The sequence below is a fragment of the Ambystoma mexicanum genome, chromosome 7p, assembly GCF_040938575.1.
Source record: "Ambystoma mexicanum isolate Mex_15411 chromosome 7p, UKY_AmexF1_1, whole genome shotgun sequence".
NCBI classification, from domain to species: Eukaryota; Metazoa; Chordata; class Amphibia; order Caudata; family Ambystomatidae; genus Ambystoma; species Ambystoma mexicanum.
In genome coordinates, this window is record NC_090939.1 from 903,343,866 (window position 1) to 903,370,420 (window position 26,555).

General features: G+C 43.4%; 1 protein-coding gene and 1 non-coding gene across 4 annotated transcripts in view; both read left to right on the forward strand.

Moving 5' to 3' along the window:
* Positions 1-26,555, forward strand: part of PHLDB2 (pleckstrin homology like domain family B member 2) — a 705,124-nt gene that overhangs the window by 275,181 nt on the left and 403,388 nt on the right. The gene's annotated exons all lie outside the window — the stretch shown is intronic.
* On the forward strand, positions 7,969-8,073 carry LOC138526646 (U6 spliceosomal RNA). Its single transcript, XR_011283680.1, has one exon. It is a non-coding gene; the product is annotated as a U6 spliceosomal RNA (small nuclear RNA).

The window sequence follows — 26,555 nt, forward strand, 5'->3', positions numbered from 1 at the left end:
CACCACACGCACCATTTAATCCACTTCCCATTATTGAAATCCCTTTTTGTCAAATAGGAATGGATATCATTGGTCCACTTGAGACATCTAAATTAGGAAAGAAATGTGTACTAGTGATTGTGGACTGTGCCACCCGAGACCCGGAGGCGTTTCCCTGATAAACAACACTACACAACAAATATTACAACACCTGCTTCCATTCTTCTCCCGAGTAGGATTCCCAAGAGAAACTTCGACTGACCAGGGTACAAACTGTGGGAGTAAACTGATTGGAGAGCTAAAAGAACTATTACATATCTCCACCTTAAAAACCTCAGTTTACCACCCTCAAATGGATGGCCTTGTGGAACGTTTCACTAAGACTCTGAAAAATATACTTAGAAAGTTAGTGAGTGAAGACAGGAACAACTGGGATTAAATTCTTCATTGGGCCCTCTTTGCCATCAGAAAAACTCCTCAAAGCTCCACTGGGTCTTCCCCTTTCGAATTACTGTATGGAAGAGAACCCTGCTATGCCTTGGAGGAGAGAGAGGAGGCCCCAATACCACTCTCACAAACTCAACAGCAAGATAAGAACATATGGCAACCGTCAGAAGCCTGATAAAGACACATAAGGAGAAGGCCCAAACCCAACAGCAAAACACCTATGATAAGAAGGTATCCATTAGAACCTTTTCTGTTCGACAGAAGGTATAACTACTCTTACCAACTTCCGACAACAAGTTGATTTACAAGTGAAATGGACCTTACATAGTGACAGAAAAAATGGCCTGTGCAATTATAGAATATCTCAGCTTGAATGTCATTTCAAATCTCAAATCTACCATGTCAACTTATTAAAAGAGTGGAGGGAAAACCCTTCCAAATCTAATGCCACAATCTTGCTTAATACCTGGTGAAGATGGCAATCAGTCCTTAATCTCACCAGAACTCACGAATAACTAAAAAGAAGATCTCAGCAATCTCATAAACCAATTTCCTGATGTATTCTGTAATAGACCAGGGCGAGTTAGGAATACCTTTCATCAAATTCGTACCTCAGAAGGCAGGTAATGAATTTAAAATCATACCGCTTGCCAGAAGCCCACAAGGAAATGGTTAATAAGGAAGTGAAGATGATGCTCAAAGCCGACATCATTGAGCCCTCCTCTAGTCCATGGCCCTCTCCCATCGTATTGGTGGCTAAATCTGATCAAAGCTGGAGGGACTGCATTGACTTCAGAAAAGTCAACTCCCCTTTCGACTTTTGATGCCTACCCTATGCCTCGCATGGATGACCTGATAGAAAAACTAGGGTGTCTGGTATACCTGTCAACTTTGGGTCTTACGAAAGGTTATTGGCAGGTTCCCTTATACGGACCTGACAAAGAGAAAACCGCCTTTCCCTTACCCAAGGGATTGTTTCACGTTACAGTTTTACTATTCGGTCTGCATGGTGCTCCAGCAATGTTCCACAGGTTAATGGACCGAATTTTAAGACCTTATTCAGATTTCTGCAGAGCAGACATAGATGATATAGTCATCTATAGTCAGACCTGGAAGGACCATCTATATCATTTCTATACCATTATGAGGGCCTTGAGGCAAGCTCGGCTCACAGCAAATTTCCAGAAATTTAAATTGGCACAACTTGCTGTGAAATATTTAGGATTCATTGTAGGGAACGGTTGTGTCCAACCCCAGCAGGAAAAAGTATGAGCAGTCCTTGAAACACCTACCCCAAAAATGAAAAAATATCTTCATGCCTTTTTAGGACTGATAGGATAATATGGAAGGTTTATTCCCAACTTCTCTGAAAAAACAGCCAGACTAACAGATACATTAAGAAACGCTGAGTCACAAAAGATCAAGTGGGAAGAGGATGATGAAACCTGTTATAGCCTCTTAAAACGAACTCAAAGGGCCTCATCATAAATTTGCCGGTCCGGGAACTACGGTACCGGTAAGCATGCCGGTACCATAGTTCCAGGACCGGCAAACTACGAGTTCTGCTCACGGGCGCCATTGCGGCCGCCAGGACTGGCCTGGCGGCCATACCGGCACTCGCGAGCGCAGCATGTCGGATGCACAGGCACCGTTGATAACGGTGCCTGTGCATCCAGCTTCCCCATTCCCTATGGGGCTCAAATGGGAATGGGGAAGAATTTTTTCCGGCGCCCAGGAATGGGCAAATACCGGGTCCGGTATTCCTATTCCTGGGCGCCGGAAAAAATAAAATACCGGTGGCAGCCATGCCTCTATTACAGGCATGGCTACCACCAGCCTCGTAATGAGGCCCAATGTCAGAGCCCAATTCTAAAGGTAGCTGACTTCTCATAGGAATTTATCCTTCAGACAGATGCCTCTTTAACAGGCCTAGGTGCCGTCTTGTCCGAAAATGTTGACGATGGGAACATCCTATCCTTTTTACCAGCAGGAAACTGTTTCCTAGGGAGAAGAACTATTCTGTCTTAGAATTAGTGGCCTTAGCTATCAAATGGGCTATTCCATATTTAAAATATGATCTGCTAGGACGAAAGTTCAGATTAATAACCAACCATTCTCGTCTTGTCTGTATCTGCCAAAGAAAGGAATCAAACCCAAGGGTTATGCAATGGTTCTTGGACCTCCAGCCTTACTGCTTCTCGGTGGAACATCGAAAGGGACGTGACCAGGGCAACGTGGACTTCCTTTTGAGGTTCCCCTTTGAATCAGGTCGGTCTAAATCGCATAGGGGAAGTGTTTGTGGAAAACCTGAGTGTCTTTCCCTCCCTACTCCTGGGGGATCTTCTACACAGGTGGCCATGGAGGGCCATCGCTATTGGATCCCGACCCTGAGGGTGGACGAGTGAGGGAGGATCACCTGGATGGAGGGTCCTTTGGGATTGGGGAGGGATTGCCCGAAGGCGAGACATGGTACCCCCCTTTTTCCAATACCCCCTACCCAACATTCCCTCCTATTACATAATGATAATAATGATAATGATGTGTTATTTATATAGCGCCTTAGTCCAGGGTGCTTTACAGAGCACATGTTTACATACAATATCACCCACCTGAAATTGGTACTCATTTATCGACCTCGGAAGGATGAGAGGCTGAGTTGGCCTTGCCGGGATTCGAACCTGCGACCTGCAGATCACTTAGATCGCAGCAGCGAGCGCTCAACCCACTGAGCTATCTTACCGGCTGCATGACTGCAGACTGTCTGCTTTTCCCTTTGACAAAACCTCCCCGCTCTGCTAAAACACAGCGAAAACCAACAGAGGGACTTTTTCATTTCTATTCATGTCCCATTAACAAGGCCAGGCAAAGTCAGGCACTGAATACAGAACGACACACCTGAGGACTGTTAGCCTTGCCGGGATTCGAACCTGCGACCTGCAGATCACTCAGATCGCAGCAGCGAGCGCTCAACCCACTGAGCTATCTTACCGGCTGCATGACTGCAGACAGTCTGCTTTTCCCTTTGACAAAACCTCCCCGCTCTGCTAAAACACAGCGAAAACCAACAGAGGGACTTTTTAATTTCTATTCATGTCCCATTAACAAGGCCAGGCAAAGTCAGGCACTGAATACAGAACGACACACCTGAGGACTGTTAGCACACCACAGGTGTATAAAAGGAGTGAGCCAAAGAAGCAGAAGAAGCAAGCTGGAGCCAGAGGAGGTCCACGAGTCAGAGTACGAGAGCAAAGGTGAACTGGGATGCTCAGAGATCCCAAGACCTGTTGGGAGAGAACAGAGGGCCGAGACGCTTAGAGCCTATTGTGTAAAAGGGCTAACGAAAGCGTGGTGCGGGAGCCATGTCTCCAAGGCACCAGAAGGGGGTTAAGTGCAAAGCTGTTCTCCAGAGTGAAGTCCATGGATGGGTGTTCGTTATCCTGTGCCAGCGAAGCCACCCAAGAAGGATGGGGAGTCGATGAGACCGCAACAGTGACGTTAAAGAAATCACAACCAGGGAGTTCAAAGCCAGAGGGGAACCTGGTTGATGATAGCAGCCAAGCGCGAGGGATAAAATGTTGCAAGAAGTAAAACAATTACAAGGACGAGCGTAGGATTAGAAGCGTGCTGAAAAGGAAAGCTTTGATTGTCCGTTTTGAAAGTTGAAAGATGACAGAAGCAAAGTAGCAAACGTTTGCGTGTATCTTAATACGCAGTGAAAGGAGCTCTAGTGAACAGAAACATTGTGTACACAAGTGAAGTTCACGGAGAGTGCGACTATGGAAGCAAATGAAGGGGGGCTATGCTTAAGGGAAAAGGCACGCCGAGACCCAGTGAAAACTTGGCGATGAACTGTGAAAAGGTGCAGTGCGCACGATATTGAGAAAAGCTGACGTTGAACTGTAAAAAGGTCCCAGGGGCATGCTGATGTAAGTAAGCCAGGATTGAACTGTAAAAAGGTGGGGGGGGCGGGCACGATGAGAAGAGAAAAGTAAAAGATAGGCCTAAGTATCAGAGTCTTCCCACACAGGGCCGGAAGTACTGTTTGTTCATCGAAACCCTCTGATACATTGAACTGCTGAATAACTGTGTGAGGAGAGCCAAGGTGTCAGAGTGGTCCCGCCTGGGGCTGAGGAATACTGGGCATTGTCGAAAGGCTCCCAGGGGCATGCTGATGTAAGTAAGCCAGGATTGAACTGTAAAAAGGTGGGGGGGGCGGGCACGATGAGAAGAGAAAAGTAAAAGATAGGCCTAAGTATCAGAGTCTTCCCACACAGGGCCGGAAGTACTGTTTGTTCATCGAAACCCTCTGATACATTGAACTGCTGAATAACTGTGTGAGGAGAGCCAAGGTGTCAGAGTGGTCCCGCCTGGGGCTGAGGAATACTGGGCATTGTCGAAAGGCTCTAATACCCCAATACACCAACCTGATGTGAACTGTGAAAGTCTTGTGAATTAATGATAATTAGCAGCCTTCCTGAGGAGAGGTGACACAGAGGAATTGTTACCTAAAGGAACTTTGAACCTGTGTGACCAGAACTGTTTGAACTTTATAAAAGGACCTTTATGCAGTGCTTTGAAAGCCAAGGAATGTATGCTGAATCGCAAGTGGCTCAAGACATGGGGAAGGGAGCTGTGGACCAGCTCCAATACTATCCTGACCTTTACTTTGATGACCCTTTTTTTTTTAGTCCAATCCCATGCACATTATTGTATTAGAGATTGTGAGGGCAAGCATAGGTTTAACACAGACGCTTTTTGTTTTGACTAATTTGACTGACTTTGGACTTATATTTTAGTTGATGGTCGAGACTACTCCTATTATAGACGTAGGGCAAGTTAGGCAGTCTCCAAACCAATTTCTTTACAATATAAAGGTTTTCATAAACTTGAATCCTTGGGCCTCATTACAACCCCGGCGGTAGCCATGCCGGTAAAAACGGCAGGCTACCAACGGAGTTGTGTATTTTTCCTGGCGCCTGGCTTTAGGGAATCACCAGGGCATTACACCCCCGACGGTCCCTGAAGTCAGGCGCCGGAAAATGTAACTCCCCATTCCCATTTGAGTCCAACCGGACTCAATGGGAATGGGTAGGACGGAATCACTGGCACTGTGTGCAACAGTGCTGGTTCTTCCGTCAAAGGTTGCGGGCGGGACTGCACCCACCCGCAGAACTCAGAGTGTGCCAGTCTGGTAACAACGGAGCTGGTAGCTTACCGGCACCGTTGTTACCGTGACTGGCACACTCCTAATGAGGCCGGTTGTGTCTGTATTTCTCTCATGATGCCATGCCTGTCTCACAATAGATTGTCAAAAGGTTCCAATTGCCACCTACAGAATCAGCACAAAATGTTGACTATGATGTTGTGTTAAGCACTTAATCATTTACCTTATTTCAAGCCACAACTAGTATATGTTTTTTTATGTATGATGATTTGCATCTGTAAATTGCACATCTATCATAGTCAGTACATGCATCATCCTCAATAAGCTAGTGAGAGTTGCAGCTTTAACTCCAAATATGTTCACACTGTGGGGAGCAGCCCCCCCCCCCAATGTGTCACAGGTATGCTAGAAAATATGTAGGCCCTGGCACTTTTTTTTTTTAACAAATTATGTACTGGACACTTCCCATAAGTTACATTCCAAACCTCCTAAACTCGTGCCCTGGACCTTGAGATGGAAGAGATGTGACCCTGGATAGCAAGGTGAACCAGCACGTGTGCGTGCATAAACTCCACTCCACCCACGCATGACTCTGGTTCCTCACTTGATCTAATCTTTTTCTCATCTTTTACTGCCTCTTCTGAGTCAACCCTAACTGTTTACTTATCTGACCATTCCCTTCCATCTGTATCACTACTTCCTCCCACTTCTTTTGTTTCTCCTACTCCTCTGTTGCCTAACACATTTTATCGCGGTGGCCTACTCAATTTCAACTCATCACTTTTTCGCAACACTTCCTTCTCTTCCTCAGTTTAGCCTACTCTCTGCTAATGAGGCTTCTTCTACTCTTTCTTCAACTTTTCTGTTAGGTCTTGGTCAATTATATCCTCTTTCTGCCTTCCAACCTTCCCGTAAACCTGCCCAACCTTGGCTTTCTCCCCATCTTTGCTCTATGCGACGACTCTTACGTCGTCTAGAAAGATGTTGGCTCAAGTCCTGCTCTCCTACTAACCACTTTGCTTATTTCTCTTATCACGCTCTTCATGACAGCTGCTTAAAATCCGCTAAACATACGTATTTCTCTGCTCTTCTTCACTCTCAATCTGATCACCCTAGGCGTCTGTTCAAACCTTATCCTGTCTTCTCTCTCCTCCTCCCCTTCATCCTTCCATTAACTCCACTCTCTCTGCTTCTGATTTTGTGTTCGTTCTTTTCTTAACTTGCTTAGACTCCTGATTATACAATTAAGACTTTGTGTTCCAGCAACACTTATTCAATGGTTTATTTAGACTGTTAAAGATTCCTTTCTTATTAGCCATTATTCCCTTCTCTGTTGCTTATGTCTGTCTTCACCTTTTTCCGCGCAAATATTGACTCAGAGACAAGGCTTCTGCAAATATCTATCCGCACATTTGTGTGGAGACTGACATGAATTCAGGAAATGTATTCTTTGAAAAGGGAAAGTGGTAAAATCGGATACTTTTAGCTTTATAAAAGCGTGTGTTTCTGTCTATAAATTGGAAACGCGGTCTGGCCTGTTTTCTAAATATGCGCTCAGAAGCACAAGTCATTTCATTAATTTGAAATGGAGGGTCAGGGAAATGCTTTTTTTAAATAAAAAAAAAGCTAATCAATTCAGTCTTTATTAATATGAGATATATACGTATGTGTTTGTGAATGTATATCAAATACAGCAACATAAGCATCAACATATTTTGAAATACTAACATGTATCAAGCCATGAATCACTGCCATTTTCTTCATTATGACATAAAAGATACATTGTTGCCGACTTTCTGTTAATATAATTAAATCATGCAAAATGTGCCAATCTGCCATCTACAAATGTAAAGCAGGTTTAAATGGGTTATACATTTTTAGAAGGACTAAAGGAAACGTATCTTCTTGTTAGTTTTGCACAGAAACTAGATTCATTGCTTTCTTTGTGTTACTTAAAGTGTGGCCTCTTCACGCCCTCTGCTTCTGCACATTTACCTTTTTGAATTTTCCAACTTTTCTCTGGTGAGAATTCCTTTCTTGTTCTCGAGTCGGTGCTTAACATAGCAGTCATGCCTTCTGCATTAGTCAGTTTGTCATGCGGGCACTTGCTATGCATGCAGCCAGGATTATTTCCCCACAAGAGCAGGTTCATTGCTGGGGTTGAGCTAGTTGGAAATCCATGTGTGCAATAGATTCTGATGAAATGCTGGGAGGTGTAAACTATTATACCGTGAATTCACAGCACCAAGAGCGTGACTTCAACTGGCCAACGTTATATTTTCCAATAAAGAAAAAAAATGTAAATTCTTTAAAAAATAGATATTGTTGGGCTCTCTCTGAAGCCAAGTTCTGTTTGCAACCACAATTAAAATGACTCGGCCCGCTTCAGCAGTGCATATACTAAAATTGGAACGATACAGAGAAGATTAGCATGGCCCCTGCGCAAGGATGACACGCAAATTCGTGAAACGTTTAAAACAAAAAAACAAAAACAAAAAAAAAATGACCCGATGATCTGAGGAGTCAGCCAAACAGTATTATTCTGATTCCTGCATTCCTGCATTGACAACTGCAATTGCAAAAACAGCAGTCGTTATTGCCGTTTGAATCCCACCGTTAGTGCCTGATTTTTAATCCTGGAATAACTTGTTCAATTCACCAAGGACGCAGCACATTCAGACAAAAGGTGGCACGTACATTTCAGAAACATGCAAGTACATGAGCTCATAACCTCAGTCGCAGTCAAAGGAAAGAGCATGGAGAGGTCTTGGTTACATTATTGGCCGGACACACCTAACATTTGGAAACAAAAAAGCACATGTTTAGAAGGGAAATGACAGAATAAGAAGTGGCAGGAGCAACAAAAAGCAAACATGCATCTTGCAGTAATTGAGCAGCATACAGAAGAGTCGCATCAGGGCATCAGGTGTACTCAACTAAGATGCAGAATTGTGGTGACAGTCACTAATTGTGAAGGCCTGCAATCAGGCAGAGGTCTAGTGAGCCCGGGCCTTTAAAAAAAATATATATAATAATAAAATGATGCAGGTAATCCATCTCAGCCTGGGTGGTCTGCTAAACAACCCCCCCCTTCATTAAACTCCATACCAAAAGCATATGACATATTTGTTCCCTTCTGCATCAGCCTCCTTTTCTGCAGCTCCCTCTCTCCTGTGACACAGAGCAGGTTCAGAGGCCAAAGGGACCCTGTTTGACAGATGGCGTGACAGCAAAGTCACTGCAGACAGGCGTTACATTTAAATCTGCACCTCAGATCCAAAACTATAATAATTTTGCTAAACTATTACCTGGTGGCAAGGAAATCTTGAATAACAAGCTGTACCTGGGTTCTGGTGTGGTAGCTGGTAGTACACATTATCAAAGCCACATGTGCTTTGTAGCATACTCATGTCAACACTGTGAGCCCATGAGAGCCATGGACAGTCTGGGTGTTTTCTTTTTAGACTGCTTGTCTCTGCTGCAGCCAGCAGGACAATAGGCCCCAGCATGCGAGTTCTGGCAACCAAGCTTCAAAGAGGCACACAATAAACAAAAGAGCCAGCCTCACACCAGGGTGCTGCGTACCAAAGGGCTTTTGAAGTTGCAGGTTTGGGATGAAGGTGGGATTAGACAGTTAAAGTAGAATAGAATGTAGGAAGGTATCCTCCATCTTTGCTTTTCTGTCAGCTTATCTTTCCTTCCTGTCTTCTTCACTTTAGGTATGATGCAAGAGGGCAAACGTCCCTTGTTATCTTAACAGGCATTGACCTCTTAAAACAGGCTTGCTTTTACCCAATTCCAGGTGGCCTTTTGCCTTTATAAGGAAGAGGTCACCCACTCCTTCCTTCATGAAGAAGAATTAATTTAGACCCTGTTTGAGAACAGTCGTTTCCAATGTCCTCAAGTTGATAGGTGAAGGAAGGTGTCCCAATGCAGATGCAAGCTCTTCTCCCTACTGTGACGATTCTCGGGATCTCGTCACTTCTGCCCAGGGGGAGTCCTTCCCTGTGAGGCTAGGGAGGTGAGGCCGCTACCCAATAGTCCCCCTATGTGTGGCAGAAAGCAGTACCTCAGAGGGAGAGACTCCCCTCATGGGGATAAGGACTCCCGTTCCGTGAATGAACTCCCTAACCCCTTTCCCCTTGGGGCCAAGTCCCTATCAGAAATCAGTGATAACATTTTTATCTGTTATGGTAACGTCTCTTCCTTCTTTAATCCAGTAATTAATATAACCCATGTGAAGTAGAGCCAAATAAATCTGCAGAGTAATATCAGCTTGCCTTACCATGGCCCCAAAGAAGCATAAAGATTTTCTCAACAACAGTAAAGAAGGGCTTTGATGTTAGGCTGGGGAGGATCCAGCCACAGGAAATAAAGAGCGAGAAAGGACTGGATAAAAGAGATACCAGACGACGTGAAGCCATCCCAGCCCAGGAAGTTCGAACCTGGAAACACAAAGCTGCACAAATGCTGATCCCCAGTGGCGTTGACCTTTGAGGCTGGTAGGCGGAGCATTGCAGCAGAAGCAAAGCTCCCAACCAGTGGAAGAGCGAGAAAGAAACCAGTGGTGGCGTGAACTCTTGGAGGTGGACTATGTGGTCGGTTCTGTAACTGCACCGGAGCCTTGTGACCCAAATCTCCACGGAGCCGCTAGCACGAAGCGGGGGGTGGAGTGAACAATGCAGGAAGCTCTGAAGCAACACAAGTCAGCCCATCACCCCTGGAAGAACCGACCATGCAGTCCCTACACACGAAAGGTAACGGGAGTAGTGGGAGACCTGGTAGGGGCTTGGGGCAGCTCAAGAGTCAAGAGAGCCTTCGGAGTAATATCCCTTGTGACAGTAGTGACACCCAGGAAATCCAGAGTTAAGAGAGCCTCAGGAGTAATCTCCCTCATCACAGTAGTGACACCCAGAGAATCCAGAGACAAGAGAGCCTCAGGAGTAATCTCCCTCATCTCAGTAGTGAGATCCAAAGACTCAAAAGCCAAGAGTGCATCGGGAGGAATCTCCATCATCGCAGTGATAATCTAAATAAGAGCAATGGGTATAATAAACAACAACAGTGAAAAGAAGTAGCGTTGCCAGTAATAAAAGTAAGCATTGAGTTTATTAAAGCGGGCCCACCATCTCTGCCTCTGCCAACCGTCAACCTTTGAACGCTGCATTCCAGTTTCACGAGCCACACCGAGCGAATCACGTAGCTTGTGAAACTGGAACGTGGGCATGATGCTGATGCAAACAATAATAACAAACACAAATCATTACATATCTCCCTCCCTATAATATAAAGTTAAACCCAACAAATTTAAGTTAATACAAAACTTACAAATACCTAGCTACCACAATGAAGAAAAGGAAAAGAGAAAATGTTTTCCACAGATAAAAGAAAATTTAACTGAACAAAGGCCTTCATCCAACTGGGTTTACGTGTGAGTCTCTTAGTAACATTACTATTGTTGAATACTTTGAAACATGAGCTTGAGCCATCATCACTTTCCCTTTGCTCTCCTGTCAATTGCTCATCACTCCCATTCTGCACTTTCTCACACTCTTCACTTCCCAGATTCTCAGCTCTTGCCAACCTGCCCTGAGACCTCACTTCTCCTCCTTCCAAGATGACAACACTACCACACACCGCGGCAATTTGCTACGGTCCAATGAATTTACTTTCCAAACACTTTTGTGTAGACCTGGAATTTTTCACCCACACCCAATCTCAGCTTTCCACTCTCTACTCTTCACACTCTCTCTCCTGTCAAATGACTCTTTGTTCCTTCTTTGAACTTTTGCAATCAAATTCATAATGGTGTTTCTATCCACTGCAACTGTTCTGGCTAAACCCAACCACCCAGGACAAAGCTTGGTCCCGGGCTCCCTACCCTTAAGTGACACAAAGGGAGATACGTTAGTAGTGGAGTGAGGAGTCGTTAGATAACTCCACATCATATGATTCATTACATCTCTCCAAGACTGGCCAGTACACATTGCAAGCTGAATACCCCCTTTGATCTATCTGTTGACCCTCTCGACCAGACCATTTGCTCTTTGGTGATAAAGTGCTGTTCTGATGTGTTTGATGCCATAATCCTCTAAAAATGTTCTCATGAAATGAGAGACCAATTGTACACCGTTGTCCGAAACTAACTCAGAAGGACAACCTTCCCTGAGAAAAACTCTTTCTAAGAAGAAAACTAATTCTGTAGCCGTCACTTCTCTGACAACCTCCCAATCCACCCAATTGGAATGGAAATCAACAAGAACAAAAATATATTTAAACCCATCTCCTAAACCTGCCACAGGTCCCAAAATATCCAAAGCTAGCTTCTGCCACAGTTGACTTACAGAATTAGGTATTAAAGGTACTTCCCGCACCACCTTATTTTTGTCATTCAGTTGACATGCATTACACTGCTTCACAAAATCCTCAGCCATTCTATCCATCCAGGGCCACCAGTAACTATGTCTCATTCTCTTCTTAGTAGCTCCCTCACCCAGGTGGCCTTGGTGTGCTAATTCCAACAAACTTCTTCTCACTCCTTCTGGAGGAACTATGCAACTCCCCCTCCTCAACCTATTTCCCACTAAATTCAACTCTTATTTTATTTCCCACCAGATCTCAAACCTCTTTTCAAGCACCTCCTTATCAGGCCACCCATCAACAGTCCACTGCTTAATAAGTTTGAAATCTTGATCCACAAGCTCTGCCTGTTCCCACTGCTCCTGGTCCACACTCACTAACTCAGCAGCAACATACGCTTCACTATCCTAAACTTGTACTCGTTGAGTTTGTTCCACTGGCAATCTCGATAGACAATATGCCACCAGATTTGTTTTTCCTGGCTAATAACTAACATCAAAATTGTATAACTGAATACCAAGACCCCATCTGCTTATCCCTGGAGATCGTACAGCCCATCTGCCACTATCAAACAACTTTACTAAAGGCTAGTGATCTGACCGTATTATAAACCTTCTTCCCCAAAGAAAGTATTTAAAGTGATTGACTGCCCAGAACATGGCCAACGCTTCACACTCTATTACCGAATAATTTTCCTCAGCTCCTCTGAGCGGTCTGGAGTCAAATGCTATAACTCTCTCAGTCTTGTTGATATCATACTGTATTAGTGTAGCTCCCAAACCTAATGTACTGGTATCAACCACTAGTACAGTACGGTCATTGGCATCAAATTTTCCTATGGAGGAAGCTTGTACAATCCCTTGTTTAATCATTCTGAATGCTTCCTCGCATTGTATGGACCATTGAAACTGTACTCCTTTTTTTAATAAGGCCCTTAATGGAGTGGAGATGGTAATATTCTGCTAACCCCAAGAAGGACCTAACTTGGTCCTTATCAGAGGGACTTGGGGCTTTCACAATAGCATCCACAGACTCAATTTGGGTTTGATACCTTGTCTCGACACTACATGACCTAAGTACTCAATGCTATCTACCGATAGTCTACATTTACTCCTTCTCACTGTTAGTCCAGCCTCACCCACCTTTGTCAAAACAACTCTCAACAACTTGTCATGCTCCTCACAAGACTCTGCATATACTAAGACATCATCCTGGAAAATTATCACATTCAGGACACCTTCCATCACCATCTCCATCACTCTCTGAAAAACGGTGGCTGCTGATGCCAAAACCGAAAGGCATCCTGCAATATTTGAATGTGCCTTCAGTGGTGATGAAAGTAGTTAAGTGTTGACAGTCCTCCGAGAGTAGAACTTGATGATATGCTTGTGATAAGTCAATTACTGAAAAGTTATTTGCCTTGCTCAACATATCCAGCTTTTCACTGATGATGGGTAGAGGGTGGCGATCCACCAATATGTTCTTATTAAGATCCCTCAAGTCTACACATAGTCTTATGTCCCCATTAGATTTAGTAGCTACGACGACTGGTGACAACCACTCTGATCCTTCCACTCTCTCTATGATGCCCCTTTGGAGCAATGCTTCAATCTCCTCTTTTACTTTGTGTTTGAGGTTCTGTGGAACTAATCTGACTTTATGTACTCTTGGAACAGCCCACTTCTTTAGCCTTATTTCATGCTCATAGCCTTTTAATCTTCCTAGGTCCTCTGTGAACACATTCGGAAACTCCTTTTTCCACTGATCTCCCACTTCTGCAATCGTGACTGGAAACTCGGCATTGGCTTGAATCGTTATCCCGAGCTTCTTCTGCTCGCTCCAACCTAACAATGATGATCCTTCTCTTGTTACAAATATCTCAGCTTTGCAGCTTCTTCCCTTAAACTTGATGGTAGCAAAATACTTTCCTAGTAGGTCTATTTTGACGTTGCCGTACGCATAAGGCTCGATGTCAGAATGCTTCAGTTGTTCAACACTACCATTTACACAGTTCTCGAAGGTTTGTCTAGACATTATTGTCCATGGGGAACAGCTGTCCACTTTCACGGTGACTACTCTGCCATTCAACATAAAGACATCAATTGGCCCTTTTTCTCCATTAGATACAGCTCCGATTTCCAGAACATGTTTAATTTTTTGAAACTCTCCAACATTTTCCTCTTGTTCAGGATATTTAGCATTAGCCTCTATGTCCTCCACTGAAGAATTTTCCCTGCAGACTCTGGCAAAAGACCCTTTCTTTTTACACTTGAGGCAATTTGCATTTTGTGCAGGACAGAACGGATTTGACGAAACATGTCTATTACTGCCACACTTAAAACACTTTAAGTTTCTTCCATTGTTAAGTTTCTTGCTATTTCTGACTGCTGCCACCTCATTGATTTGTTTGTCTGGCTTCATGCTGGCCATGTATCTGGACGTCTCCTCCATACCTCTTGCTACTTCCAATGCTTGTTCGAGGGATAAGGCCTTTGACAGCAGCTTTTCTTGCACCCTGCTATTTTTAGTGCAGCATACCAATTGATCACGGATTAGTGAATCTGCCAAAGGCCCAAACTCACAGAGTGGCTGAGGGTTCAGAGTGCGGCAATAAATGTTTCCACTGGTTCATGGAGTTCTTGGCCCCTTGAAAAGAACTTGTGTCTCCCGAGAGTGACGTTCTTCCTCGGATCAAAATGTAGTTGTAGTTTTCTAATTGCCACAAAAAACTGATCTTCATCTCCCTGTCCACTCTCCGTAGGTTCTGACAAGCCATCAAAGACACTACGTCCTTCAGTTCCCAAATTGTGTAGTAATACAGCCTCCTTTCTGGCTGGAGCAAACTTATCCCCCCCCATATAGCAATTATGTAAGTGTCAAACAACTTCTTCCATCTGTCCCATCTGATGAGTGGTGTGCCAGGTTCTGACAAGAAGGGTGGAGGGGGGAACATGCTGGCAGCCGCCATGTTTGCTTTTAGGACACAAATTGGGAATTTGAACTTTTATTTTATTTTGATTATTTTGTGCAAAATAAGTTACAGCTGTGAAGGTGCACTCTGCCTGCCCTCACTTCATGTGTGTTGCCTATTATAAATGCACAAGGTTGAAGTGGCACTTGCTTAGAGCCCAATACCTCTGAGGTCTTTAAGTCGGCGGAACATTAAAGTGTCCCAACACACTGCTTTGGGACCCCTCAGCCTGAATATGTCCAAGGGAAGTTTGTTGCCCTCCTCTCAGCTAGTAGGCTGATTCACAACAAAGTGTGCTTGCTCCTCTTTACCAGCCTTTAAGGTAATGGAGGCTTGACAGAGCTTCTGCCCCTGCTTACCAGGCCTTACGGTCTGGATCTCAAAATAAATGGGCGGGGCTAAGTCAAAGGGGAAGACTGCGGCATTACCATGCTTTGTTGGCCACTTCAACGCCCAGGGGAAGGGCAGAGTGGCTTGTGTGCAGACAGCGATTAGCCAGCTGTTCCTCGCAGGCACATTCACGGCGAGTCCCGGGCCTCATATGCAGACGCAGCGCTCTCCGCTCCTTAACTTCACCACCGGCCCGCTGCCGACACTCGTCAGTTAACCGGCTCAATGTGTGGCGGGCCCGCTGGGCAACTTGTCGCTTTGGCACCAATGAAAAGAAGTAGCGTTGCCAGTAATAAAAGTAAGCATTGAGTTTATTAAAGCGGGACCACCATCTCTGCCTCCGCCAACCGTCCACCTTTGAACGCCGCATTCCAGTTTCATGAGCCGCACGAGCGAATCACGTAGCTCGTGAAACTGGAACGTGGGCATGATGCTGATGCAAACAATAATAACAAACACAAATCATTACAAAGAGCTGCCTGGAAGTAATCTTCAGCAAGCTTTTAGGAGTCCTTGGGAAGAAGGTAAGAGACTTTTGAGGACTATTGTAAAAGACTATCCCAAGATAGCCCTCAAGGCTGTGCAAGATGGGTCAGGAGAAGGGAATCATTCTCCTGACCATAATCTCTTTGTTGAATCAGAAGCTAAAGCAAAGGATTATTGGAAAAGACATAAAGACTGAGCCCGTTCACAGGAGAAGGGAATCATTCTCCTGGTACTATTTTCATTTGGATGCTGAACCCTTTTGTAGACTATTGGTTAGGTTAGAGTAGATTTTTGACAATGGACGGGCACTTTTCGTTTGAACAAACATCCTGACGATGAGCACCCAAGTTGATATTAGTTTAGGTAGGGATAACCCTTTAGAGATAGGGAGAGGTAGGATTTTCTTTTTTTTACTTCTTAAATAAAACTTTGTTGAAACATGTCATCCCCTTGTCTGACTCATTACTCCACCACACTACACTACCCACCCGAAGGACACATTGGGGTGAACGGCTGTTGGACCAGGACCTGCCTCCTGCCATATTTACTGGTCCCCAGCCCCCCACTGGAGGGGAAGGACTCCTGCACATTCTAGCTAGTCTCACCCGATTATGAGGACAATAAGGGCCAATCTCGTCCCTGAGCCCCTGAATTGGGATTCACAGCACCAGAAGAAGCACACAATCTGGGTTTCTGCATTCTACAACTTTGACCCATCAAGGAACTAGAGTGAACCGTGGTTGAATGACTTCAAACCCTCAGGACCTGCGGTGCGGCTTTTGGCATTTCTTCAAACTAGTTTGAACCACTGTTGCTACATTCAGTGAACTCAACACTGCATCGTACCAGCATAGCAGTTCACTTGTCCGGCTTGAGCCAGCAGCTTGAGGCTGCAGATGATTTTGAACCGCCACATCTCACATAACGCATATAGCCAAGATCAACTGTCAAACTGACCCTGGCGAGCTCATCGAATTGCATCATTCACCTTAGCCTTTGAACCACAGAGAGCTACTGCTAAGAACATACTATCAGCTTGGAAAAGAACAACTCGCAACACCAGAACCTGGTTTATCTGCAGAGACAAGCCTGGTTCGACCGCATTGAACTGCCAAAAGCAGAGAAAGGTACTGTTGAGAAGCCCCAGACCCATTGGTCCACTTTTCGTCCCTGGTGACTGGTAAGCCACCCATTTGATACTTTTCAACAAAGACATCCTGTTTTATGACTTATTGCCTTTCACTACTCCTACGTTACCCAGTGCTTGGGTCATCTACATACTGCATATTCTGTGTTATTTCCACAGGGGTGGTTTTTTGTTAGTGATTTGTAATACTTGTTGCATATTGGTGTGTTTAATTAAAGTATATATATTTTCATAGCACCTCGATTGGACATTTCTTTAATTTGGATTGTTGTACTATTGCTACCTGGGTCGCTACTGACATCGCATTGACACCATTCTTAAGAGTATAGCCCACCCTTTGCCCACATTACCAAAAAAGGTGAAGATGGTACATCTCTTGACTGTGGCTGTTTCACCTTTATGATTGTGAACACTGTTGGTTTGTAGTAGTGTGAGGGCTGAGTAGGCGGTTTAGTCTCTACTTATCCTTGTACTCCTGCAGGGTAGTAGTCCTTTTGTCGCACAATTACTAACCATTCCAATAACTGCACAAGCTAAGATTTTAAAAACTGATTTGTGCATCTAGAAAATCATATAACAAATTGTCAGCTTGGAAGCATGACAACAAATAAGTAAGCTTAAGAGAGGTGAAGAATAGCACATTGGTTAGCCAGTAACTGCAAGGGTATGCATACTAAACAGACTGAATGCATCAGCATCACAGAATAACTTATAGAGGAAAATAGAATATTTGGAGGCCACTGAGTCTTTTTATGCCAGTCTTTTTTGGTTAATACAAGAAAGCTTTGTAAGGGCTGTATTTCTGTTGGCAAAGAAAGAGGTAGACGTCAATTGGCAACATAATTATAATGTAGTCATCAGCTGACTTAAAGGGTAATTAGTCACCATAGAAACATCTCTTTGGAAAGGCAGGAATAGAATAAAATGGTTTTGAAACAAAGAAAATGTTATCAATATATTTCACAAATGTGTGCACTGTTCACTAGATAATAACGTTAGCTATGTATGGATGGCTCCTGCTGTGTCGAGCAGGCTAACAGATTCAAACCCTTATCAAATACCCTTATAAAGGGAGGGCACGCATGGCATGTGCCATACAAGATAACCTAGTATAATACTATGCCGTGTACCAGTGAAAAACCATTAAACAATATAGCACCATTGGAAATCAAAAGTAACAGCTTTTCGAGGCGTCACCATGTCACTATACCAGAAGTCTTTTCAGCATCCAGTTTCTGAATATGTTTCCGCATCCATTGCATCTGCTTCTGAAGATCTACCTCAACTGTTGCATGATCACTTCTACAGTTCAGGAAAGAGCTCAAGACCTTCCTCTTTAGGGAATGGCTCCTCCTTAGCACCAAGGTCCACACACCCAGCACTCCCCACCCTACCTGAGACTCTTTGATCTGCTCCCCACTCTCCATGCTGCCAATTGCGCGCCCTACCCTGTTAGCTCCCTGCAACTTTTTTCTCTGCTTCCCTCACAGTGTTCTTCCCCCTATGATGGTAAAGCGCTCTCTTGATTCCCACAGCTATGTCTGCGCTCAATAAATACCCTAAAATAATAATAATAATAATAATAATAATAATAATAATAATAAATGATGTGATTAAACAGAGGCTACCACCGGGCTAGCTTCCAAGATCCCACTGCTGTTACTAGTTTGGTGTGCCAGGACATTTGTATGCAGCTTGCAGTCCTGGTTCCAAGGAGAGTTTGGCTGATAATGTAATGGTCTCAGCGGATCGCTTTCTGTCTTGGGTATAATCGCATTGATGACTTCTGCCAGATTATCAACTACTACCCTTTTCCAAAAGAAGAAAATCTACTGATGAAGCTGAGGAACCAAAGATTCCCATATGTGTCATACAATCAGAAGTACAACATATCAGTGCCCAATGATTTTTTTTTATTTTTAACATTTTTAAAACAACCAGATCTAGGGGTATTATTTTGTTTGGTACAGTAGTCAGGCATGAAGGTACAATTAATGCAATACTTAGTTGTGTTAAGCAATTGATTCAAGTTTTTTTATTGTATATGGTAAACAATTACGTTTACAATATATTTAATATACATTACATCACATGAAATCTCTAATATCAAGTTAATTGCATGGATACACTTCATTACTTAAAAAATCAAATAATACTCTACATAATATAATTGATCATCAAGTTTCCAATTTAACAATTTAGCAACATTTTAAATTGCAAAATATTACTGAATTAGAAGAGCCATTTCATAAATAGGACCAAATTGCATCAATATCAATAAATCCAATCTATATATAACATTCCTAAAAACCAATAATCTTTTAAAACTAAAAAGGAACATGTCATCAAAAGGTGCTTCTAATTACTGAATTAGAAGAGCCATTTCATAAATAGGACCAAATTGCATCAATATCAATAAATCCAATCTATATATAACATTCCTAAAAACCAATAATCTTTTAAAACTAAAAAGGAACATGCCATCAAAAGGTGCTTCAATGTTTCAATACTATTTGTATCCTTACAGAATCTACAGAAACTCATTTCAATTGCAATGTTTTTCCTTCTGGCTAATACTTCTCGGGTCAAAACCACGTTAAGATGAAATCTCAAGAAATCATATTGCCTCTTATGATGTGGAAATAAACACATAAGGCAGATAGGATTACAACCTTCTTATGCTCATACTGAAGATGTTTCAAAGACCTACAACTGTGCATATTTTCAATGGTTCTTCGCCAGTCATGAGCGTAGAGCATTTTTTTATGATTATACATTTGGTGCTTAAATTATTTACTGCAAAGCCCAGGTCTCCCAATATCTTGGAGCATATATCCGCATATAATAACATTGTACAATTTTGTCGTTTCTTCACGATATATTCCATATGTTCATAGAGAGAGTTTTTCACTGGATTAAAAAAATGTGAAACCAAATTTAAAATACTCCATTTTCTACAATACAGGGAATATAATCCTAATTCACATCTAATTACTGTCATTGGTACACAGTTAAGCAATTTAAAAACTTTTCTCCACATAAGTGCTTCCAATTGCTCTCTCTAACTTATCCAACAAACTTAGGGGATAGATTTCGATGACATATAAGAGTTCGGAATCACTGTTCCTTGCCATGCGTGCGCAATGTGCTGTATTAGGCTATTTGAATACAGTTTCCGTTTCCTGCAGAGCCGAGGATCCCAGGCAAAAATAGCAGAGTACCAAATCACGGATATTCACAAGGACTCTGCTTCAATTGTAGAGTGCTCAATTTCGCTCATTTACAGCAAAGCATAGTATTTAGGTTTTTGAAAGCGTTCTATCACTGCCACAGCCCTACAGTGAGCTCATTTAGCCCACAATTGCTACATATTCAAATATTAGTCATATTTATCAAACAACCACGTCTTTCTGAAGGCAGTGTAGGATTGTTCATTATAGATGGCTGCAGGGAGGGAGTTCCAAAGGGACGGCGCTGTAACACAAAAGCTGGCGCCACCGGCTCTTTTGCTCTTGAAGCAACGAATGATATGATATGAGGTGGCATTTATAACATGCCTGTACACAAGTGTTTCTAGGCGCGACAAGACAAGGGGGGGGGAATAAAGGGAGGAAAAGGGAGGACAAAATAACGATCTTACTAGGCCTTGTGTCATGCAGATCGTGCAAGTGCAGGGAAGAGGGAAGGGGAGACGTGTCAGGGGAGAGGGGAAGGGGGAAGTGCAGTTAACTCACAAGTGCAGCCAGCGGGTGGCTCATAGTGCAGAGAGAATAGACTGTCGGGTTGCAGATACAGCCCCTTAAGTGCTGGGGAGCCCAGAGGCAGTCCAGGGGCAACTGGACATGCAGGAGCCTGGGCCTGAGTTCAGAGGGTGACCAGATGACCAGTGCTCGGAGCAGTCAGCTGCATCAGCATGGGAGAGGAAGAGAGAAAGCGGAAGCAAAAAGGAAGGTCTTGAGTTGCTTTTGGAACCGGAGGTGGTTCTGCCCAAGTTTGAGAGAGGCAGGAAGGCTGTTGCAGAGGGATGCCCTAGCCGAGGAGATAGATCTGCCCCAACTCTCTTCTTAGAGAAGCGCATATGACCCTCCGAGAGTTGGAGGTGGATGAGCAGAGAGCTCAAGAAGGAAGAGGTTTTGGAAGAGAAGGTTGGAGGTAGAGCGGTCCCAGGCCCCAGACAGCCTTGTGGACAATGCAGAGGGTCTTGAACTCGATCCTTGCAGCCACGGGGAGCCAGTGAAGAGATCTCAGAGCTGGAGAGATAAGATTCTTGGGCTTGAGGCCAAGGACAAGTCTTGCAGTCCTGTTCTGGATGAGTTGTAATGGTCAAAGAGTAGAGGCAGGAAGATTTAGAAAGAGGCTGTTGCAATAGTCTGGCCCAAAGAGGACCAGAGCTCTGGAGACAGTGAGCTTCTGCGGGAAAGCTAGAAAAGGAAGAATACTGATAGTCTGACTTCTTATAGATGTCAGAGATGTGAGCAGAGAAGGAGAGGGTAGAGTCCAAGATGACACTAAGGTTATTAGCCTCACAGGAAGGAGCAGGAAGAGGGCCCAGAGTGGGTAGTCAGAGAAAGAGAGTAAAGAAGAGAGCAGGTGTCCCAATGTGGAGGATCTCAGTCTTACTTGCATTAAGGCAGAGATCATTGGCGGCACACCATTTCTGAATTGCGGCCAGACAATCTGTATGAGAGAATAAGCAGAGGTGGCTGATGGGAGCCTGAAAGAGACCTGAGTGTCATCCGCTTAACATTGAAAATTGAAGCAGAAAATAGCAATGCGGTGGGCAAGAGGTGACAGGTAGTGGTTGAAGAGCCAGGGAGAGAAGTTAGACCCCTGGGCAACACCACTCATATAGAGAGAGATAGAAGAGAGAAAAGTTCGCTGTTGGACCTGAAAGGGTCGGTCGGTGAGAAAGGAGATCTACCAGGCCATAGCCTGTTCAGTAATACCAAGGTTGTCGCAGACCCAATGACTCCCTGCTCCAGAAGTCCTCCAAAACAATGGGACACTTTTATTGAACTCTTGATGTAGAAAACATGTGTTTTCTGTGTGTCCATTGATGAAATAATTTCTATCTACATCTGTTGTGCTTGAACGTGTTTTGTATTAATGTCACTATTCATGAAGTGCTCTCAGAAACTTGATGACTAATTATATATCATTTTCCTAAGATCTTTCATTTTATTTGAAGCACTTCTCCACTAACACGATATATTCCTTTCCTTTTTATCTCCCCACTGGGTCTACCCCCATTTACTTTCTTTTCACCAATTTGCAATCCAAATGTTTTATTTCAATATTTATTCTGTGCAAAAGAATGAATTAACTGTTTCTTCTAACAATACATTTCTAAACATTTCGTATACAGTGTAATGGAGTGCTTTTCAGACACAGTGTTGGTTCACGTTACTTGGAATGTAAACGTCTCAACATTTTATTAAACTTGGTCAAATTAACGATCAATTGTATATTACCTACTGGTGTGGTAGGGTTCTTTCTGTTTATCTCGCGATTGAGCAGGATGACAAAAGAGATGCTAGAATTAGATCTTAACGAGCGCACTGGGCATTTTTGTGTAATACAGTTGTTAAGGTAAAGGGGCGCGTCTTTCTAAATGCATTGGTGGGCAATAGTTAACGTTTTGAAGTCTACATAAGCTTTGATGGGCAGCCAGTGAGACTTGCGTCTGATTGCTGAACTATGGTCTGATCGTTTTAGGCCTTGGGCGGCCTGTAGTGCTTTGTTTTGCAACAGTTGCAGATTGGTCAGATAGGCTGCTGAGGTGCCCATCAGTAGAACGTTGCAGTAGTCCAGCTTGGTAAGAATAAGTGCTCGTGCGAGAGTGAGGCAATTGCTTGGGGAAAGGAATTGCCTACTGAGGGAGAAGAGTGTAGCCATGTACGCCATGGCTGATGCTAGCGCATTAGTGTTACTGGTCATGGTTAGCGCCGCAAGAGCTTTGTTCTGATGGAGTGATTTCATTGCCAAATGTGTTTCTTCTTTGGTTATTGAAATGAACTAGCAAATGCATTTCACCACCCTGTGTCTGTGAGAACGTCATTTGATATATGCAGCACTTTGTGTCCCTAGTAAGAACTCTCATCATCTAGGTCAAATTCTAAGGTCTGTTAGCTCTGTAGATCTTCAGTTGTATGGGGGATGTTAAGGGCCCTGGCAGGAATCTTACTAAAGATAGTTGCAGCTCCGATTGGCTGCTGAGGTGCCTATTATTTGCAACTACCTTTACAGTAACCAAGTATTTTTCTTTAATAATGGTGTCCGAGCTTTCAGATAAATGTCAAAATGACAACATTCTACTCTTTTCAACACTATCTGACTACACAAATGTTGCAGCTATTAATTCTGAAACAAAATGACATACATGTAAATTTGTAACTAACTGCCTGTACCGGAAAAGCGCAGGTGTCAAATGAGTAGAATTAGGCAAGGTGCAATACATCTTCTGCACCTTTGTTTCTTTCATCTTAACTTTACAATGCAGAAACCATTTTAAAAATATAGATAGTTTATGTGTACAGCGAACTTTCATTGAACCCGTGAAATTATATTTTGTCACAAAAAACGAATGCGAAAAGTATTTTCTTGCTCAGCTGTGTGATTTTGACTGACCTAAAGTGCTTGTGAAAACAAGGCAAAACGGAAATGCTATACTTTGGAGCGGCTTGTTCTCCATTATTAGCCAGCCAACACCCCCCAGGCTGTCACCATAGTGGTGTATGAAAGCATAGTGTTTCTCAATGTATCTTACCGTCCCAATATGTTGTGCAGTTAATGCAATTCACATCAAAGTTTAGGAGGTTTCCCAATATATTGAATTTCCCCCTTTCTCATTTCTACACCGTAAAATGCCTATTTCACTAGCAACTGTGTGCCAACATTTTTTTGTTAGCCAATGGCGTAAAATATTTCTTTGAGCGAGTCCAACACGCTTAAAATGAGACGTTCAAATGTCTTGGCTCTCACTGATAAGCCTTGACTTTTTTGGACACCATTCACCATCTGGAAGACCTGAATAACCTCTTGGCTTTCTTGATTTATTTGTATTTGTATTTTATTGAATTCTGCCTAGGTTTCAGCTGTGACATTAAATAGTTTTCATCCCTCCCCTCTTCTTTAGTATTCGTTTTTGTTACTTGGATTTTTTTTTATTTCTTGCTTAGTAAAACTTAAAATACTCCCTTTTCAATTGTTTTTGAAGAGATCACTTTGTCATTTTTTATTCTGAAAGATATTTTTATTTCCAACCTCCAGTGTGATTCAACTGAACCATTTGCTGCCCCAGTATTATACATCCCTGCCTGCGAGTAGCCCAATACAATGCAGCAGCCATTTTACTTCAACTTCTTCAACAATTACATTCGGATCCATGCAGCCATTCCTTTGCAGATTTTCTTCTTATTTTGCTCATATAAAGAGAGACCCCAAAAAGGCTTGTGTTATTTCCATGATGTGCTGTTTGCTAGTTCTATATGTAGATGTTTATTGATCTCTAAATGTGGTAGGTTGCAAGTTAATGATGTACTTCTGAGTAGATCTTTAGAAGATTATCTGTAGTTAGGGAGCAACTGCTATTGATTCATTCTCACTTGAGGCAATAAACCAGCTGCCAAGAGGAGTCATTGCTGGAATACACATGATATTCCAGCAATTTGATCTCGTCGACCATAACACCCTCACCAACCACCTCACGCATGCAGCACACTTCTCCAATCACGCAGCAACCTGGATCACTTCCTTCTTAGAAGGCAGATCCATGAAAGTGTTCTCTAATATAGCCAATGTAGAACCCACTATCATAAACTGTGGTGTCCCCCAAGGATCTTGTACCGCCCCCACGCTTTATAATCTATTTACAAAGCCTCTTTTTGATAAACTGGATGCACTGGGGATCACATACACAAACTATGCTGATGACACCCAAGTGCTCCTTGCCCTCACCAGGAGCTATCTCCAAGACGCATCTACCCTTCAACAAATTTACTCCACAATCCAAGCCTGGATGGCCACTAATGGCTTATGCCTCAACGGGGATAAAACTGAAATCCTCATACTTGGTCAAAAATCCACACTAGCCAAATTGGGTCCGACCTATCTAAACTTCTGCATTGACAACTGTGTCATCCCAGTCCTATCCTCAGTTAAAATGCTCGGAGTCCACATTGATGCTACTCTATCCATGGATAAACAAGTTAGCGCCATTGTATCGGCCACCGCCTTGAGTACCAAACTTATCAATGCTATAAAGCCATTTTTAACAAAAGACAACTGCCTCTCCATTGCTAGAGCCACCATAGGAGCTAAATTGGACTACTGCAATTCCCTCCTAGCGGGTACATCAAAAAAGAAATAGCCAAACTCAAAACCACCCAAAACAACTCTCTCAGAGCAGCTCTCAGTATTCCTAAAAGAGAACACATCTCTCAAGCAAGACAAAATGTACACTGGCTACCAGTTAAAGACCGAATCACTTTCAAGATTCTCTCCACCGCACACAAATGCATCACCCTGACCGCACCATCTTACCTATCGGACACTCTAGCTAGATCACAATCCACAAGACCCACACGACTAGGGTACACCAACCAATTTACAGTGCCGCAAATCACTAGGGCCAAGGCAGGAGGAATAGGATTCCCCTATCTGGCACCTAAGCTATGGAACGCGCTACCCACAGCCCTCAGAGCTGAAACCCCTCTCCATGCCTTCCGCAAAAACCTAAAAACTGCACTTTTCAATTAGCGGCTAGTTCATTGTCTGTACATTGCTTACAGCTATGCTTTCTGCAACTATTGTAACAAGCGCCACAATGCCACTTCCTTCTGTATTTTATACGTGACTGTAACTAAGATTTGAACATCCACTGTAACCAGCGCCACAATGCCCACGGGCTGCTGTGCACTTAACAAATGCGAATAAATAAATAAATAAATATTCAGTAACTTCAAGTTGTCTAGCACGCGTCATTTACATATGAGTCTGGACACATAGGTAATGGGGTAATAGGGCCCAAGTCTCTAGTAATTCAATAGCAAATGTGATTTACTAGCGGCTGTGCCCCTACCTGCCCACCCTGACACCTCTCAGCTTGATTGTCTTTAATGGCGCTGGTATGAGATGTGCGTGGTGTGACTACTCTTGAGTTATGGAAGTGCCTCCTACAGTAGTCAGAGTTCCTGGAGAAAGAGGGAAAGATCAATCCCCCATCCAGCCACGCTGTCCCCAGGATTGCACTCCCTCCCCTCCTCTCTGGCATAGGCTACATTCAATGGGGTTTCTATAGCCCTGATGAAAGTGGTATAGCGTTGATACACCACTGAAAACGGTAGGCTTGTTTCCCGACCCGGGAGAAGAAGAGAAGAACCATCTTTACGGTGAAAGGTCGTGGATTTCTCCTCCTTGATTTCCAAGAGAGGATGGATTTTCATTTCACACTTTCCAGAGTTTCATTTTTTAGCATGTTTCATTGTGTGGGAAAAAAACAGAGATAACTCAGTCCGTTGCATTTTGCTGTGGCCTAACATCGAACACAGTACTCTGACAACAATTTTTAGTGAAAAGAGCTTTTTTGCTTTACATAGAAAAAAATTAAAATT